Here is a 17230-nt window from a genome sequence, read left to right as displayed (position 1 = left end):
GTGGCAAAGCTTTAGTGTGAGAATCCTGCTCTGTATGAAGAAGGATATATGCACATAAAATGTATAAAAGTGCATTTGTCCATGTTTGTTTTTTATGAACCTGAGTGTGCACATACATATACAAACAGAAGACACTCAGACTACAGAACTGCACTGTTGAAGACGTTCCTCAATTGGTATAAAGGATGAGAACATTTTCCATGTTCCTGTAGCACCCAAAAAGGTCAATATGACTTAAGTGGGACAATTTTGGATCTTCCATTAGGAACCACAACAACTCTGGTCTCAGTGGATCTGCACAAGACACTGTCATTATCCCTGGATCATTGACACGATAGACCAAAACAGCTCCAGCCTATCGTGTCAATGTGCACTTAGGGAGTTCTTAATCCATGGATCATTGGCATATGATGCTGTAAAATCTCTGTAGGAGATGTTATGGTGTAGCGAGTCAATGCACACTTAGGGACTCCTCCATTTGTGAATCATTTACAGTGCATCGTGCCAATTTATACTCAGGGAACCTTTAATCTGCAGGTTGGTGCATTTAGAGTAGCCCTGCATACTGGAAATACTTGTAGGGTAACGGTTGTAGTGCATACGTAAAGTTCACTTTCTCAAATAAATTTCAGTTTGCTCAAAAAGGAGCTCCCAAAGGTGTATGAATTCCACTGGCACAATGATGTGTCATGCCATGAAAATTCGTAGCTTGCTGAGATTCTAGGGAATCTTTCAAAATCTCATTGTAAGAACAAAGGCCAAAAAAAAGCTGCTGCTGAAACCTGTGTGGTTTTGACCCTCCTGTAATTTTTTAAAAAATGCTTGAACCAGTCTTTTTAACATGCTGCTTACAAAATAAATTAATCCCATGGGCCTTCTGTGCTAAAGGATCATTGATCATTTTCATAAAAGCACAGAAAATATCCTTTTCTGGAAATAATGAATGAGCTGCTGATCCAAAAATGAGACTATTGAGGCAGCTAAATATTTACCAGGATGATGAATTTTTTTAAGTGGTCTTCAGCTTCGCAAGCCACATTTAACAACCTGCAGATACCTAGCTACCTAGTGACATCTGCCCATCAAGCCTAAAAGTCATCTCTTGCTCTTGCAGGCTTGTAACCACAAGTGGGTCCAGCTACTGAGAGCAGAGAAAAGACAGCCCTCCTTTTAAATATCCATCCCCCAAGTCTTCATCCTGGTATAAATCACTGTCATTCCATTGACTTCAGTGGGTTTATGCCAATTAACACCAGCTGACAGCCTAGCCCTATATTTAGTAAAAGCTAGTTTCCAAGGCTAATGGGGTTGATTCAGACCTTTTTGCTTACCAGGCAGCTTTGCCACAGGGATTTTTTTTTTCCAAAAATGGACTTAAAAATTACCAAAGGCTGGTTCCGACTGCCTTGTTATTTATGACACTCTGTTTTTTTTTATGAGGACAAGGTAAGTCTGCAATGCCCTTTGCCAACACCTTCTTGACACTAGTAACCATGAGAGCTGAGGACCCCATGGCTGCTGCCTCCCTCCCAGCTATGCGCGCAGTTTGCACCACACTCTGCCCTTCCTCAACAAAAAGAGCATGTGAAATATGAACGTGCAACCATCAACTCCATGTTACTTAGAAAATCTGCCTGAATTTGAAGTCTTTCTCTTCCGTTTGATCACAACAGCATGCCACCAGACGTTCAACCTGGGATTAACGTGGTGCCTTGCGGAGCGCTCCCTGCAAATTCGGCAGCACTGCTGCCGGGGCACATGTCACTCATTATCCGCCAGCCCGTGATACCCCGTGTGTGCAGGCAGCATGGGCACGCATGGGTCAGCCAGGGCGTGCGGGCAGCTGCAGCTGCCTGTTCCCTGACTTGGAAACAAAAGCTCTTGACAGGGGCAAGAGTGCAAGCAGAGCTGGAGCCGGGGAGGCAGCGAAGCAGCGATGCGGGGAGGCAGTAGATCAGCTGTGGGGATGGGGGGAGAGCTGGGGGCGGAGGGGGATGGTGAGTAGTGGGGGGAGAGCTGGCAGGTCTATTTGAATATCAGGCTCTGCCACACTTGGGGCTCCGCTGACAACTTCATTACCTCCACATATAAAAATGACTGCAGGGTAATGCAAATAGCTTTTGCGCCGTACACTCGCCTGCATTCTGTGTGCCGGCTGCAGGGCCGAGGAGACCAGGTGATGGAGCCTGGAGGCAGACGAGCTTTTGTCCAATTTAATAGGATATCTCTTCAAGGTGTAATCCTCCCCTCCCACTCCCTATGCATTATGGAGTCCAGTGACCTGGCTTTTCAGGCATGGGGAGGAAGTGGGGGCTGTCTCTGGCTTGACCTCATCTGTCAATCACAGGAGAAAGAAAGCAGGAGGGAGAAGAAGGGAGGGATGCCTATCTATCTATAAGAAATTTCTAATGAATGTTAAGCAAATTTCCTACAGCCTGACATGGTGATCTAATTAATATTATAGAAATGTCGACGGAATATCATTCCACAGATAGGATTTATCACCTTGAACTGCTGCATAACTGATGGTGAAGGAATAGGCAACCCCATCCCCCCTGATGCTGATTAAATTAGACATAAGCATCAATATGTTACTTATTGGAGACTAGAATTTCATGCTATTACTCTTCAGTTAATCAGAGAACTGTATCTTTTTTTAAAAGATATCAGACTCTCAGTTCTGCTTGTCTGATAAAACAGATGAAGGGTTTGACTATACGACACTTGCTGTGAGGGGGAAAAATTCAAAAATAAATCCTACCTAAAGCAAGCTGAAAGATCCTGTCATGACCTTGACAAAGATCATCCTGAATGCACTCAGCTCAAAATTCAGGGTGGTGTTGATTCAAATGAAAGGAGCTGCAACATAATATTATAGCCCCTTTATTGGGCATAAAAAGAGTGGTGAGAAGGAGGCCTGCCATTCATTTGCCCAAGATGCTTGGAGACAAGTCTCTTCCTGCTATACAAGATGCACTCAAGCCTTATTCCCTGGAGCAAGGGCATCTGCAAGTGCCTGAGAGCCACTGGGGCTGGGGCACAGGGCTGCTGCCTCTTGCCTGAACCAGCCACAACCCACTGGGCTCTGGTGTACCAAAACCTAGAAGTACAAAGTGAGCCTTAAGCTCTTCTAGTGAGGGGTCTCATTGTTATGAGGGCACACTCACGTGTCAGTAGCAAATTCCTCTTTCCACAGGAGTATGTAACACCTCAACTTGGTTTGTTGTTTTTTTTTTTTCATTAGACTTGCCTTTGTTCAGCCTTTATCATCGTTCCTCAAAGGATATGCGCAGAGAACAGTTCCTCTTGGAGAAGCTTTGTTTCATGCTGAATGATGAGGGCATCTCGGCACAGGAACACCACCAATAATAACAGTAGTGGCTGAAATAACTGATTTTTCCTTTATGTCTTTAATGCCTAGCAGGAATGATTACACCAAAAAAAAAAAGGGAGTGGGGGAGAGGGGGCAGTGCTAGCTCTCACTGTATTTTGCAATGACGTGGCTACAAAAGAAGGTAGAGCTGTTCCAGGACATGTAACTAGGTAAAATGGCATGAGTCCAAGCATAGGAAAATTGTCACAGAATATCAGGAAACATTTCCTCACAGTGAGGCCTTCAGTTGTGTAATGGTCACCCCAGGGAAGTGATAGAAGTCTTGGAACTCGAGTAATTTAAAATTAGAGTGGGTAAAGCACAGGGGAATATCCTGTTGGGAGCAATCCTCTATTGATAGTTGAACAGGCAGAGTCACCTAATTGGTCTTTTCAGGCAGAAGTGGGAGTCTGTGATGACTGATATGTCCCCTAGGCATTAGGTTGCAGAATGACCATTTTGCATCACTAAATGCCTGTTCCTGATTTTCTGGTTGGGCAGTTTAATGCATTTCTAAGCTTGACTAGCAGAGATGAATATTGTTGCATCCTATATGGGGCATAAAAATGTTAAGCTTGAAAGAAGCTCTTATGGCAGATAAGAGGATTTGTGATTCTGATCCAAAACGCTGTGATTGAAATCTAACAGTGTGATGCAAAACTTAATGAATGGCTGTCAGCATCCTTTTGCTCAGGGTTTGATTTCACAATCCGTTTAATTTTGCACCGCTACCAATTGCAGCAACCCTCCCACCTCATGGCACCGGCAACCTCTGTCTTCCCATCTTCTCCCTTGTGCCAGCACTAGCAACTGTGGGGCTGCATGGTCAGCTAGATCTCTCAAAATGAGAAGTTACCCTGCAACACCCCCAAAGACTACTGCTCAGCCAAATCAGCTCTCAGAGCAGCTGCCTGCTGAGCTGGGTGGATGCTGAGGCCAGCAGAAGCGAGGGATACAGATATGCAGCTTCAGGTTGGGGGCTTTCAGTGACAGCCCAGACTTAGGTCAGCTTCTGCTGATCAGCAAATCCAGTCCTTCTGATTTTAATGTTTTGAAAAAATAAGGCACAGCTGGCATAAGCACTTTGCTGTGGTCGCATGGTCAGTCTTCAAGAGCTGTATCTACCTTGGGGTCATAGTGTGACGACCTCCCCACTAAACCCCCTAGCAGAAGTCAGATCCAGTGTAGATGCATAGCCTGGCGTTCAGCTCATCTCATTCAGCAGCCAAAAAGTTAGGCTTCCAGCCTGAGCTTTCTGCAGCCCAAGAAGAGAGCGGGTGTCTCCAGAGGGTGATTCACCTCCTGTATCTTAGGCTTAGCCTCAAGCAGCAGTTTCAAGCTGGGATGAATCTCAATGACTGTGAAGGGAGCCCAGATGACTAATTCAGACTAGATATCTAATTTTCGACAGCGAAAGTGAGCTGGGGTGAATGCCTATCCTTGGATATAGAGAATTAGCCCATTAAATGCTTGTGCTAATGATAAGCTTCAAAATGATATTGAAATATTGTTTTAAATATACATTTAGCAATCAAATCTTCTTTCAAAGAGGGAGCTCTGAAAAATACCTTTTGGGATCAAGAAATGTTCTTTGTGGTCCCACAATGACAGTTCTCTGTCTAAAACAGGTGTTTCATCTCTCTCACACATTTTCCTCAGACCCCAAGAGGCATAAACTTGCAGATTAATTTTGTTTTGTTTTGTTGTGGTTTCTATTTATTAACTAGAACATTTTTTCCTTCTGTCAAAAACAGAAGCAGCTTGATGACAAGCTAAGGTGAAGGGATGGTGAGTGACATGGGCCATAGCCCCGCTGTTAAAGCCAATTCATTTGGCTCGTATACTAAGAGAGGAGAGACTCACACCAGATATAAGGAGGAAAATTTTTACAATGAGGGTGGTGAAACACTGGCACAGGTTGCCCAGAGAGGTGGTAGATGTCCCATCCTCAGCAGCATTCAAGGCCAGGCTGGATGGTGCTCTGAGCAACCTGATCTAGTTGAAGGTGTCCCTGCTCATTGCAGGGGGCGTTGGACTAGATGAGCTTTGAAGGTCCCTTCCAAATCAAACAATTCTGTGACTCTATGATTCTATACCTCCAGGTCCAGGCACAGCCTCACAGCTCCTTGCTCAGGTCACTCGCCCTTGGCAATATATTAAGGTTTGTGATTGTGTGGACCAAATCACTCATGGGCCAAGAAATACTCAGAGGCATCACTCTACTCAAAATAGATGGTATCATGACTGTTACACCTGGCTAGAAACCAGGACCTCTAAGCAATGAACTTTTATGTTACTTATAGGAAGACACACATTGGATGAAGACTGTGGCTATGTGACCTACACTAGTGCAGGAAATGGGACACAACACAAGCAAATACTGCACAAATCACCCATCATTTTGAACTGGCTGTGTTTTACCGCCCTAATAGATGTACAGTCACATTTGTTCTTGTGTATAAGTGTTCATTCATCACCTTTAGTCCTAAAACACCAGGAGACAAATATGGTGCAGTTCTTCCTTTCCAAAATATATAGGAACTCCTGTGTCCTAAGGAAAACAAGATGTGCAGTATAGCATTGGCTTTAAACTACACAAAGCTACAAACACCCTCTACTTTGATAGCTGTCTGTTTGCAGCATGATGATAAAGTGCAGCTTCCCAGCACAACTTAAAGACTGCTCTTATTACAGATGTAAAGCAGAGATGAGGAAAATGTATAGCCATTTACTAACATACTTAAATGATGAAATACAGTAGGAGAGAAATGATAACTTTCCTTTTCAGCAACTTCTCTAACCTACACTAATGAGTAGACTGTTAGGGATTTTCTTCACTTAGCATTTCTCATTATTAATAAATTTTGCACTGACAACTATAAAGTGAACACTTTGGATTTATGCACCTAACCTAATTACATATGCTGCATGCACGCATTTCATTATTTACTTGACAGATTCATTCCTTGATACCATAAATAATTAAAGAAGGATCAAATATTAACAATCAGATACATGTTAATTCTCCTCAAATCTGTGGAAACAAACACATTTTGTTTTCTGTTCAATAAAAATAGAATAAAATGCTTTCATTAGAAGGATTTTAAAAATGGGTAAAGTTTTTGAGTGTCATTTTAGTTTTGCATAGAGTGAAAATTTAAATGTCCCGCTGCTTTCCAGTCCCTTTACAGGAACACATATAGCAATTTCAATAAGTATGAAAGGTTAGTAATTCCTTTTTGACAGTTTCTAAATGAAACATTTTGGTTTTGTGTTTGTCGGACAATCTTAGAGGGAGGTGCCTTCAAATGTTAAGTCTGATCCTGTCCCCATGAATGTCAACAACAAATTCCTACCGACTTCGGGTAGGACAGCAACCATCCTATTATTTCCTATACACTAGTGGTTCAGTTTTTTCCAGCCTAAAAACCCAAACTTGCCCCCTCCCACCAAGCACTATCAGCTGAGCAAGGGCCTGATCCTGCTCCCTGGTGAGCCCCAGCAGTGCCCAGCATGAGCAGCAGCTCCAGGGTTCAGCCCTGCTTTGAATAACAGGTACAATTCTGCTCCTGGCTCTTTGTGCCACTGTGTTACGTCCTCTCTGCAAGCATCCCACCCCAGTTTGGGTGGGGTTTTCTGTAGAGAGTGTTGCACAGCAGGAACCAGGATCCTGCCAGGTCCCTGTGGCCCCTCCTGTGCCGGTGGTGGCTGGGGGATCAGAGCTGCCCTCCAGCCCCGGGAGCCACTTGGGGCCTCCAGCAATAGGTCTCTTCTCAGAAGAGCTACTGCTTAAGCTTTGAGTTATAATTAAATCTTCAGGCGAATTATTTGTGACGGAAAGCTGCTCCCAGTCACAAACCCATATGAACTGTCCTGCCTGCTGTGCAATTTAAATTATGTTTAAATATTTTTATACACATTGTTCAATACCTCCATATGATCAAAAATATTCTCCAATTTGAACAAATTTGCTTTTGGATATCACATCACACAATTTTATCATTTTAAAGGTGTTAAAAATTCATAGATTGCCACATTATTCATCATGCAAGATTAATGCCAGTGTGACAGGTTTTGCAAAGAACTTTTTTCTTTTCTTTTTTTTTTTTCTAAGTGCATATACCATATCTGTATGAGATGTACCTCGGTTGTTGAATATTGATTATTCACATCTCCTTTCTTATTTCTGATGCTAAAGAGAGAATATTAGGGTGTGATTGTCAGGGTTAGTGTCTCTCTGACCTACACATGTACTATTAATAATTTATGAGTTGATTTGAAATAGATCTCTGTGAAATGAGCTGGCAATAAGCAGGGCTGTCTAAAATGACAAAGATTCAGAACAGGCCAACTCATATACATCAGCTTCCCAGTTTCAATCTGAAAACAAAATGAAACAAAAACTCAATATGCCTTACGCAGTAGTTAGGGATTTATTATTTGAATACACCAAGCAATATCACTGCTCCATATTAAAAGTTATGTCTGAATGATGCAATTGATATATTAGTCAAACTTTCTAAAGCATTATGCTTATTCAACTATATAAATATATATATATATGATGTATGAATGAGCAGTAAAAGGTATGGGAATCTGCTTGACAGCCCTACAGTCACTTGACAAGCATCCACGTACAAATACAGAGCCAGCTCACAGATTCCTAATTCCACTTAAGAGATGCCTCCCTGAACCCAAACAGGATAAAAATAGCAAAGGTCAAGATCTGCAAAGATAGCTGTTGGATTGGCTTGAGGTTGTCTAACATCTAATGGGACCTCTTCAACAATTAGTATAATTGGGTGGTTTTTTTGCTTTAAAACCCTTCTCTTGCACTTTGCCTCTTCATTGAGAAAGCAGCCCTGCTGATGTCCACAGACTTACTGAGGACACCTGGCTTGCATTTAAGAGGCATCTTCAGGAGCAGACCTGGAAGAGGTAGCCTGTCTCCCGATCACTGACATCAGACACATCCCGACAAGTGCCTGTGGCAGAGCTGCACCCCAGAGGAGCCGCTCATGGCGGGGAAGAGTCTCCGCTGGCAAGGGGCGGTGGGAGCACAGAGTGTCCTGCCACAGCAGGACAGGGTGGTCACCCTCTGGGACCACCCAGAGCAGGCTTGGGTGAGACAGCAGCAAGGGAGACATGGCTAAGAAAACACAGCAGGGATGCCACTGCTTTTCAAAGTAGTGACACTGACCCTCTGCCAGCTCGCCCAGGAGAAACACATTTAGCAAACTACGGGCCTCGTTGCCTAGCATTAAGATTCTCTCCATCTACCTTCTTTTCTAGACCACTGGGCTAAATGTGTTAGTTGCTCAGTGACAAGGTGCATTTCTGGTTTCCTTGTCAGGTGCACTGCTGAGCCCTTAACCTGGATGGCAATATGGCACATAAGGAGTTCTTTTTACATATGATATGATATGATATGATATGATATGATATGATATGATATGATATGATATGATATGATACAAAAACAAATGGGGAAAGTAAATTCTAGCTGATTATGCCAGGAAGAAGACTGTTCCTTAAAACAAAAACACATAACAGTTAGGCAAAATGAAACTAGATAATACCTCATTACAAATCTGAAATAAAGATGTTCAAACAAGGAAATTACATTGAGCAGCACAAGCTAGAGCAGCAGAGAGCAGTGTGTCAGAGTCACAGGGGTGTTATGGTGACACAGAGACAATGAAATGGGATGACACTAGCTCTTCTTGGTGGGAGGTATTTGTCTGCCTCCTGGGAGTTTTGCTGCACATCCTTGGTAGGAAACCTTTCCAGCAAAAGTGGCAGCAAGCCCTTTGGAATTCTTATTAATATTCTTCCTGGGTGATGCAAAGTGTGCTGTAGACAGGAGACAACAGTTGCCTTACCATAAGCAAGGGAAGAGCAGGGGCCTAACACCAGTGACTGGCATATTCCAGTAAAACTGCATTACTGGCATCTCGGAGCAAGAAATTAATCAGGAGTGAGAATCAACTCGTATTCCCAAACCCAGCCAGCAGCTGAAGCGGTTATTTATTGTTTGCAGTGCGGAGCACCAAACACACGCTTCCCAGATAAATCGGAGGGCAAGGTCCTTGCCCTGAAGAACATACAATTTACGCAGCCGACCCTGCAAGATGCTGTGGGCCCTCCCAGGAAGAATGGAGCAATTTCATCTCAGGATCATTTTGGTGCATCTTAGGAGGTCTCGCCTCTCTTGCTAACACAAATGGTTCTTCTGACCTCAGGGGATGACTCCTGTAAGTGAAGATGGTTTAGTTGTTAATCTGTGACTCGTGAAAAGTAAATTCCTTTATCTGCCTGTAGAGTTTCTGCATGTGCACAGTATTAATACCTGCCTAACAGAGAGGGGAGCTTGAACTCCTCAGATCTATCAGGGGAGCTGCAAAACATTGTATTTTCAAGTGGCAGAATTTGGCAGGTGTTTCTCTGTGTGTCCCAAAGCACCATTTTTCTGGGAGGAAATCTGGGCAGAGCGAAACAACATCAAAGTAGTGCAAACAGGGAATAAGCAAGATCTGGTGACCCCCCACAACTGGTGACATCCCCGACACCACCCACAGCCGGAGCGTTCCACCTCGGTTGTGGCAAGAGAACTTGAGCCGGGGCCCCCTCCTTGTCCTCCCTGCTATGGCAGACATAGAAACAGAGAACTGCCAGAGGACTCTTCTCTAGGAACTGCATTTCATGTTATAAGGCCAAATCTTTGAGGTCACCTTGCCAAGTTATTCCCACGTAGGAATTAGGGCACTGTCTTCAAAGAAATTCCAGGGGGTGCTAAGGGTGATGGTCATGAATGAGTGCAAGCACATCACCACCACGGCCATGAACTGACTCCCCAAATCATTTTACACTAAATTTAACTATACTCCCTTGTGTTTCACCAGGAAAATCCCAAGTACTCAGTGCCCAGGCCAACAAAATGCTTTGTGGACTCCCAAGCCTTGAAGTAGCCCAGAATACTCCCCTCCTTACAGGATGCGACACATCAGTGCACATCCAGCTCATCAATCCAATGCATCAATGAGTTTGCCATCTTCAGAAGGAAACGTAAGCCTTGTCTTTTTACAATGGCTTCAACATCATCCAGGAACAAGAAAGGACAAACTAAACCAAGGAATTTCCTAATGGCTCTCTTCTGTGGGAAAGAGGAAAGATAACATTGTATGTCTGGCTTTTGGAAAGGACAAGAACTCTCTTATTTACAAGCAGTGGCCTGTGCTGATAAATGTGTTGTAGGAAGCCATTGTGATTAGCAAGAAATGGGGTGGGAGGGAAGAGCCAGTAAAGCTCCAGGCACAGCATAATGCTCTATTCTTGGCACAGTCTTCATGTCCTGCTCAGAAGTCACCATCACTTTGTACAAACAATGCAGAATCAAGGATAAGCTCGTAGATCCTTCTGGTGACGCGTCTCAGTCATCTCCCCAAGAAAAACACCTGGTCAGAAAGCAAAATATGAACCTTGAAAGATCCTGCTTGGGTTTAATTAAATGGGTTGTTGCAATCTAGAAAATTCTGTTTACCTATAATGCTTGTATTTGAAGTCAATTTTTGAGACTAGTTCTTACGGAAGTATGGAAGGCCAGGTGACACATCCCATCATCAAATTACATTCACATGTTGTGAGGAAGTCTGCTGGAATCAGCTGAACAGGCACTACACCTTTGGCACGGGAAGTTTAAAGCCCAGGTTTGCAGTGCTCACTCACACGAACAGTCTTTACTCATGCTAACAGTCACAGATTATTTTAATAAATACTGTCATGGATGGATAAGTAAAGACTGAAAAATCCGGCCAAAATAAACCTTTCCTGTAGTTTTTAAGTCAACATCAGCCCTGCTTCCTTTTGTCCAGTTCTGATGATACCATCTGATACCAACAAGACAGCAGCTCTTCTGCAAGTGTCCCTCAGAGAAAATCCTGTCAGTGCTGCTTTAACCAATCCAAACAAGGTACCCTAATTGCCTCTCTCTTCTCACCTTCTGATTTTTAGTTAGTGAGAGGAATGAGTAATCCCCTTTTTCCAAAATAGACATAAATCTCTTCCCTTAATGCTGCAACCCAAAGGATAATTAGCCCCAAATTTTCAGATGCAACAGATGCCGGAGGGAGTTTGGTTTCCTAGTGCCAGAGTGCACAGCACTTGGAAGGAAAAAGCAAATTCTTTTCAAGTGTTTCAAGTCAAACATCAAAAACTGGGGCCCCTCTGCTACCTTTCAGGAACACTTTGTGCTGACAGCTGGGGCAAGATTTTCACAAGGAGCATGGCACTTTGTCCCTCCCCGCAGGTAAAGTGGTGGAACCCAGCAGTGGGAGGATCCTTTTTCCTCCCTTATCTGCAACAGATGCCCTGGACATCCCTGTGCGTCACCTCACTGTTCCTCAGTTTCCCCAAATGTAAAATAGTAGATCCTGTTTATTGCAAGGCTGAATTAATCCCTCATTGAGAAAGGCTTTGAGACTCTGGACAGGAAAGCTTTATCATAAACACAGACAAATTATTAACTTCCTATATCCAGCCTGTGAAGCGCTGACTCTGGTGCCAAGGGGGAGCTTTGACTTCCCAGCAAAATCCAAACCACCCAGGAGCCAGACTTGCTTTAAGACTTCCTTTTTTGTGTGACTAAGCTGGCAACATTTTGATGGATATATAATCATATCCCACCTCCCTTCCCAGTGCCTTAGATCATTAGAAGTAGCAAGAGTTGTTGGTCTATAATATAGCAGAAAATAGCAATAAAAGATTCATATCAACAGCACCTATAAGGTGTGGGGGGGGAGGGAATTGCCATATAATAAGAAGCTATCCTGTTGCTATATAGAGGTCACTCTTCCAACAAAGTAATTTCTTGGGGCTAAGTAATACTATCCCAAGGCGGACATTCATAGGGATACTTTGCTGTCATAGGACCAGGTCTCCCAAGGCTCCCACATGTCAGGGGAGTGATAGGCTCCTTCAGGGAATGAGTCTGAGCAACTAAATTTAGTCAGGAACCAGCTTCCCTAGGCTGATGTTAGACTTTGAGAATAACTCTCCCCACACCCTAGGTGCCTCAGTCTCATCGTTCAAAGCACAGAGCCTTCAAATGAATGTATGAAGTAAAAAACAGTGTGCAGACACCACTGAGAACATGGGAACACTGGACTTTGTGGGTCAACTCCTGTCCCATGCTGAGGGCTTGAAATTCTCCCCAGGTAAATGAAAGCCCAGTTTCATGGTGAGAGTGCTGGGTGAAGACCGAGTTGTATGTTACTACCTAATAGCCGTTGCCTCCAAGGAAGGTAAAAGCTGGGTCAGACCAGCAGTCCTTGTCACTCTAAATCTGCCCTTGGACAGAGGCCACCAGCAAGCATCAGGAGAAGGCTGCAGGGGCAAAACAGGCACAGAGTGATGTCTCCCTCCCTGGGGTACCTGTGCAGCTCTCAGCCTCACACTGGCTTCACAGGGAGAAAACCACAAACACAAAAATTTGGCAAAAAACACGAAGAAATAGTCATGTATCCAGAAAAACACAACTCAGGGAGCGAGCTGCTAAAATATCACAGGGGATAAGGACCCAAGTGAAGGATGTCCTGAGGGACTCAGGGCTCCATTTTCAAGCGTTCAACACCCTTACCTGACCAGGCTTTTAATAGAGCTTGGCCACCTATGGCTGTTGGCTTCCTTTTCCTTGCAGAAACCCTTTTAAGAATGTATTGCTTATATAGGAAATAAAATGGAACCAAGACTTCTGATGCTCAGCTCAGAGGTGTGAGTTCTGAAAAATCACCAGTGCTCCATTTCTGGAGCACAAGGGGATACTGTTCTTTTAAAACCGTTTTAATTACCTGTGTAAATAACATGAAATAAGAACCTATGAGAGGTCTTAGAAACTGGAAATATATGGCATGTTGAGAGCACAGACATATGAAAAATAAAGGATAGACTTTGTCGTCCACTTTATCCTCACCATTACTGATCATTACCAGGCCCTGAAGACTCAGGACTTAATGTAAACGTAAGTACACTGAAAACTTTTAGACTACTAGGAAATATATCCAGAACTTCATCTATCAATTGTCTTTCAGAAACAAAACTACATTTTCACTGCATTTGAAAATTACTGTTTGAAAATGTTCTCTACTTCAAATAAGGTATTTTTCTTTTTTTTTTTTTTCAGGAAAAAGTAACTATAGCATACTCACAAAGGCCACCTATCAGCTCAAACAACAATGTCATTTTTAATCTGAGTGCCATTTGGAAGACATAAATTTTTCACCTTCAATATAAGCAGCACAAAGTTTTTTCCATTGATTTCAGTTGAATCAGCTCTTGATATTTCTTAACCACTTCTATTCCGAAATTTGCATTTAGTATTTGCACATAGCTTAAACCAGGCCTTCTGTGTTGGTATAAGTTACAAAATATCTGCAGCAAAGATATTTTTGTCATGAACATTCAACTGTGGGTTTTTTCCTTATTCGGTTTTCTATATCATGTTTTTGCTTTGCTTTCTGATTAACCATCAAAGAAAAAAAACACTACAAGAATCTGGAAAAACACCCATCTAAGCCAATGACTGTTTTCTTACTTACAAACAAAAAAACCCTCAACTAGTAAATACTAGTAAATATAGATAGTAAATACTAACTTTAAATTTGTGAGCACCCAAAATTATGGGTGTCACAGGGAAGTTCTACCGCTCAGCCATATTTTAAATATATCCATGGGAAGGAATCAGAGAAAGTGCAAATACTTAGAATTATAATATCCAGTTAAACTTAAAAATGCTTTGTTTTGTTGTTTGAAATAATTCTAAGCTCAGGCATATGCTGGTACATTTAACAAGGAAGTTAGCTATGCCTGATCAACATTTTAACAAGAGGAACGTATAAGCAAAATCTAGAGCTGCAGTAGTACCTGAGCGGTTTGCCACTCTTGATTGTTAAAACAAAAGAGACTACATGAGACAGTGGCTGAGGTGGATCTGTGTACCATCATAAATGGTAAATTATTCCCCACCTTTGGGGGAAATCTGAGCTAGGTGGCATGTGCAAAATTTTTAATTTATGAGTAGAAAATAAAAGATTTTCTTTGAAGGAGCAGACTATTGGTTTGGGTTGGTGGGTTTTTTGTTGTTTTAAATCAAGGAGATTAAAACTGTGATCCAGATTATTAGCTGATAACTATGAGAGCAATGTAAAGGCTACCACAGAGCTAGGTCTAGCCCCTCAAGAAGTCATGGTAGCCTTTCTCCAAAGAGTTTCCAGTTTGGTAAGGGCAGATTTCCAGCATCACAGGGTCAACCCTGTGGAGATTTCCAAACTCAGGACTGAATGTTCAGGTTGTTGTACCAGGATTCATATAACCATCTTGATACAATGATGGGACACAAGGCCAACATGCACATGGACAGTGCTAACGAGAGGATATGAGCCACACAGACAGGCCTTATTTGCTGCATTTTATTTTTAATCTGCATTTGCCATTAGTCTTCACAAACAATTGTGGATTTACTGTAAATTCCTTCTCTTTTTCATATTTTCTCCTGGTTATGATGCAGAAAATGACCCACAGGAACAAAGAGTAGATCTAAGTGATGAAGGAGGGAAAATGTTCTACTACCAAAAAGCACAAAGCAAAGAAACTATGAGAAAAGGAAAAACATGCCTCCGTCTTTGCAGGGCATTTGTCACAAGAGTAGGTAAACATTTTGAGGGAGAAATGTGATGATGCCTCATGGAAACCTTCTAAAGCCATTTCTAACAACTGTATTCACTACCAGGGCAGTCAGATTGCTGGTAGAGAAAATAAAAGCTCCTGGACTGTTTCTGTACAGCCTGCGCTCGATGTTATTACTATTACAACAATGCCTAGAAATGGGATGAGGGCCCTCCCCAGCCAGGGACTGTGAAAAAACATAGTGAGGAGTTGTCACAAACTAGAAGACAAAGCGAGTTTTCTTACTCTTGTCTTTGTACGTGGCAAATTGAGGCACATCATGTGCAGAGTCACCCCTGCCACGGCTGTGTGGAGGCCTGTCCTTGCCCCCAGACCTGGCCCTTACCTACCCTGAGCATCATTTTCTCCTCTGGGGAGGACATCAAGGCCCAAGCTGGAAGACAGGTACCTCCTGGTCCTCTCTTCCCCAGGATTACAACCCAAACCCCTCTATCTCTAAATCCCTCCAGCCCTCGGCAGCTTCTAGCCCACTCCCAGAGCCTCTGCTGCCATGGCCCCAAGTGCTCGGTGGCTGCCAGGAGGCTCCATCTGAAAGTCTGGCTGAGAGGCACCAAGGCCCACACTGATGCTGTGGACCTGCCCTTCAGGCACCTTCTCTTTCCACCATGCCAGGGCTGCCTTCATGACGCTTTCATTGCCATGGGGCCAGGAAAGTCACACTCCGGTGCCTCTGCTCTCCAGGGTATGTCCCTCCTCTCCCTCCCCTGCTCTGCTCCATACATTAATATATTTCTCACTTTTTTTTTTTCCTTTTGGTATTTATTTTTTTTTCTTTTTGCTTTCCCATTACCCCTTTAATGCAGAGCAGGGCTGCTGATTACAAAAGAGGCAGCTTGACTCCAGCAATAGGTCTTCTTCACTAATCCTCACTGTCATGGAAATTCCAGCTGCTACAAGAATAAGAGGCTCAATCCATATTTGCCAGCTCTAATATGAAATCTGTCAGGGCCCAAATTAATGAGTTCCAAATTCCTTACATCACGATAACAGGTTAAGACTGGTCAATTAATTACATAAATCCTTCCCGATTCATTGTGCATTTTCAGGCGAGATTGTGTCTTACATAACTGGGTGACACAAGGCCTTTTGGCTCTTGTTGTTCCGCAGAAAGGCCTCCATTTAAGTGCAGCCTGCCTGCCACAGAGGCTGCTAAATGTCACGCCTCGGCTTGGCGCCGACCCCTAATTGCTTTTGTATAAAAATATATAAAATTCAATAAAATAAATTATTTTTTAAAATTGCAGAGCCGGGTGCTGCCGTACCGTGGGGGCTGGTGCGTGGGGGGCGGCGGGGGCTTCCCCGTGGGGAGGCAGGTGCAGCACCCCCTGCCGCGGCTGAGCCCCATTCCCCCCGCGGTGGGCGCGTCCCTGTTTTGCCTGGTTGCGGAGCGGCGCGGCTACGGGAGGGGCACAGGGATGAGGGGTGAGGAGCGGCAAACCCGAGAAATAAATGAAAAATACGTTATCACCCCGCGGAAAGCCGCGGAGGTCAAGCGCGCTGCCAGAGAAGGGGTGGCCGCCCCGCTCCGCGCCCCGCCCGGTGCGCGCTTCTCGCTGACCCACAGCGCCCCCTGGCGGCGCGGCACGGCCGGCTAGGGGGGGCGCGGTTTGCGCGGGGGAGGTGGTGGGAGGTAGCCCGGGACGCAGCTACAGGATGCCGCGGGGGGACGGGGAAGGATGCGCGGAGCCGGTCTCCGCGCCGCCCCGTGGAGAGAGCCGGGCCGGCGCCTTCCGCGGGTATGCGGCGGTGCGGAAGCGCGGGGCGGCCCGCCCCCTCGCCCGCCCGCTTCCCCCCGCCGTTGCCACGGGTCGCGGTTGCCACGAGTTACCGGATCGAGGCCGGGCGGCTCCGCTCCCTGACAGCCGCCCCCCTGCCACCGCGGGGACGCGCGGGCACACGCGTGCGCGCACAGCGCCGCCGCCATCCGCGCCGTGCGCGGGGGGGGGCGGCAGGGGCGGAGCGGGGCGGAGAGGACGGCGGCCCAGGTAAGGCTCTCGCCCCGCTCCGCTCCGCGGCCGGCGGCCCCAGGGCAGGGCCGGGAGGGGATGGGGCGCGGGGAAGGGCCGGGCCGGGGTGCGGCGGGGAGCGGCGCTCCGGCCTCCTGGGGGGCGACCTGCG

Source organism: Columba livia, chromosome 2, assembly GCF_036013475.1.
Source record: "Columba livia isolate bColLiv1 breed racing homer chromosome 2, bColLiv1.pat.W.v2, whole genome shotgun sequence".
NCBI classification, from domain to species: Eukaryota; Metazoa; Chordata; class Aves; order Columbiformes; family Columbidae; genus Columba; species Columba livia.
This window is presented reverse-complemented; position numbering follows the sequence as displayed.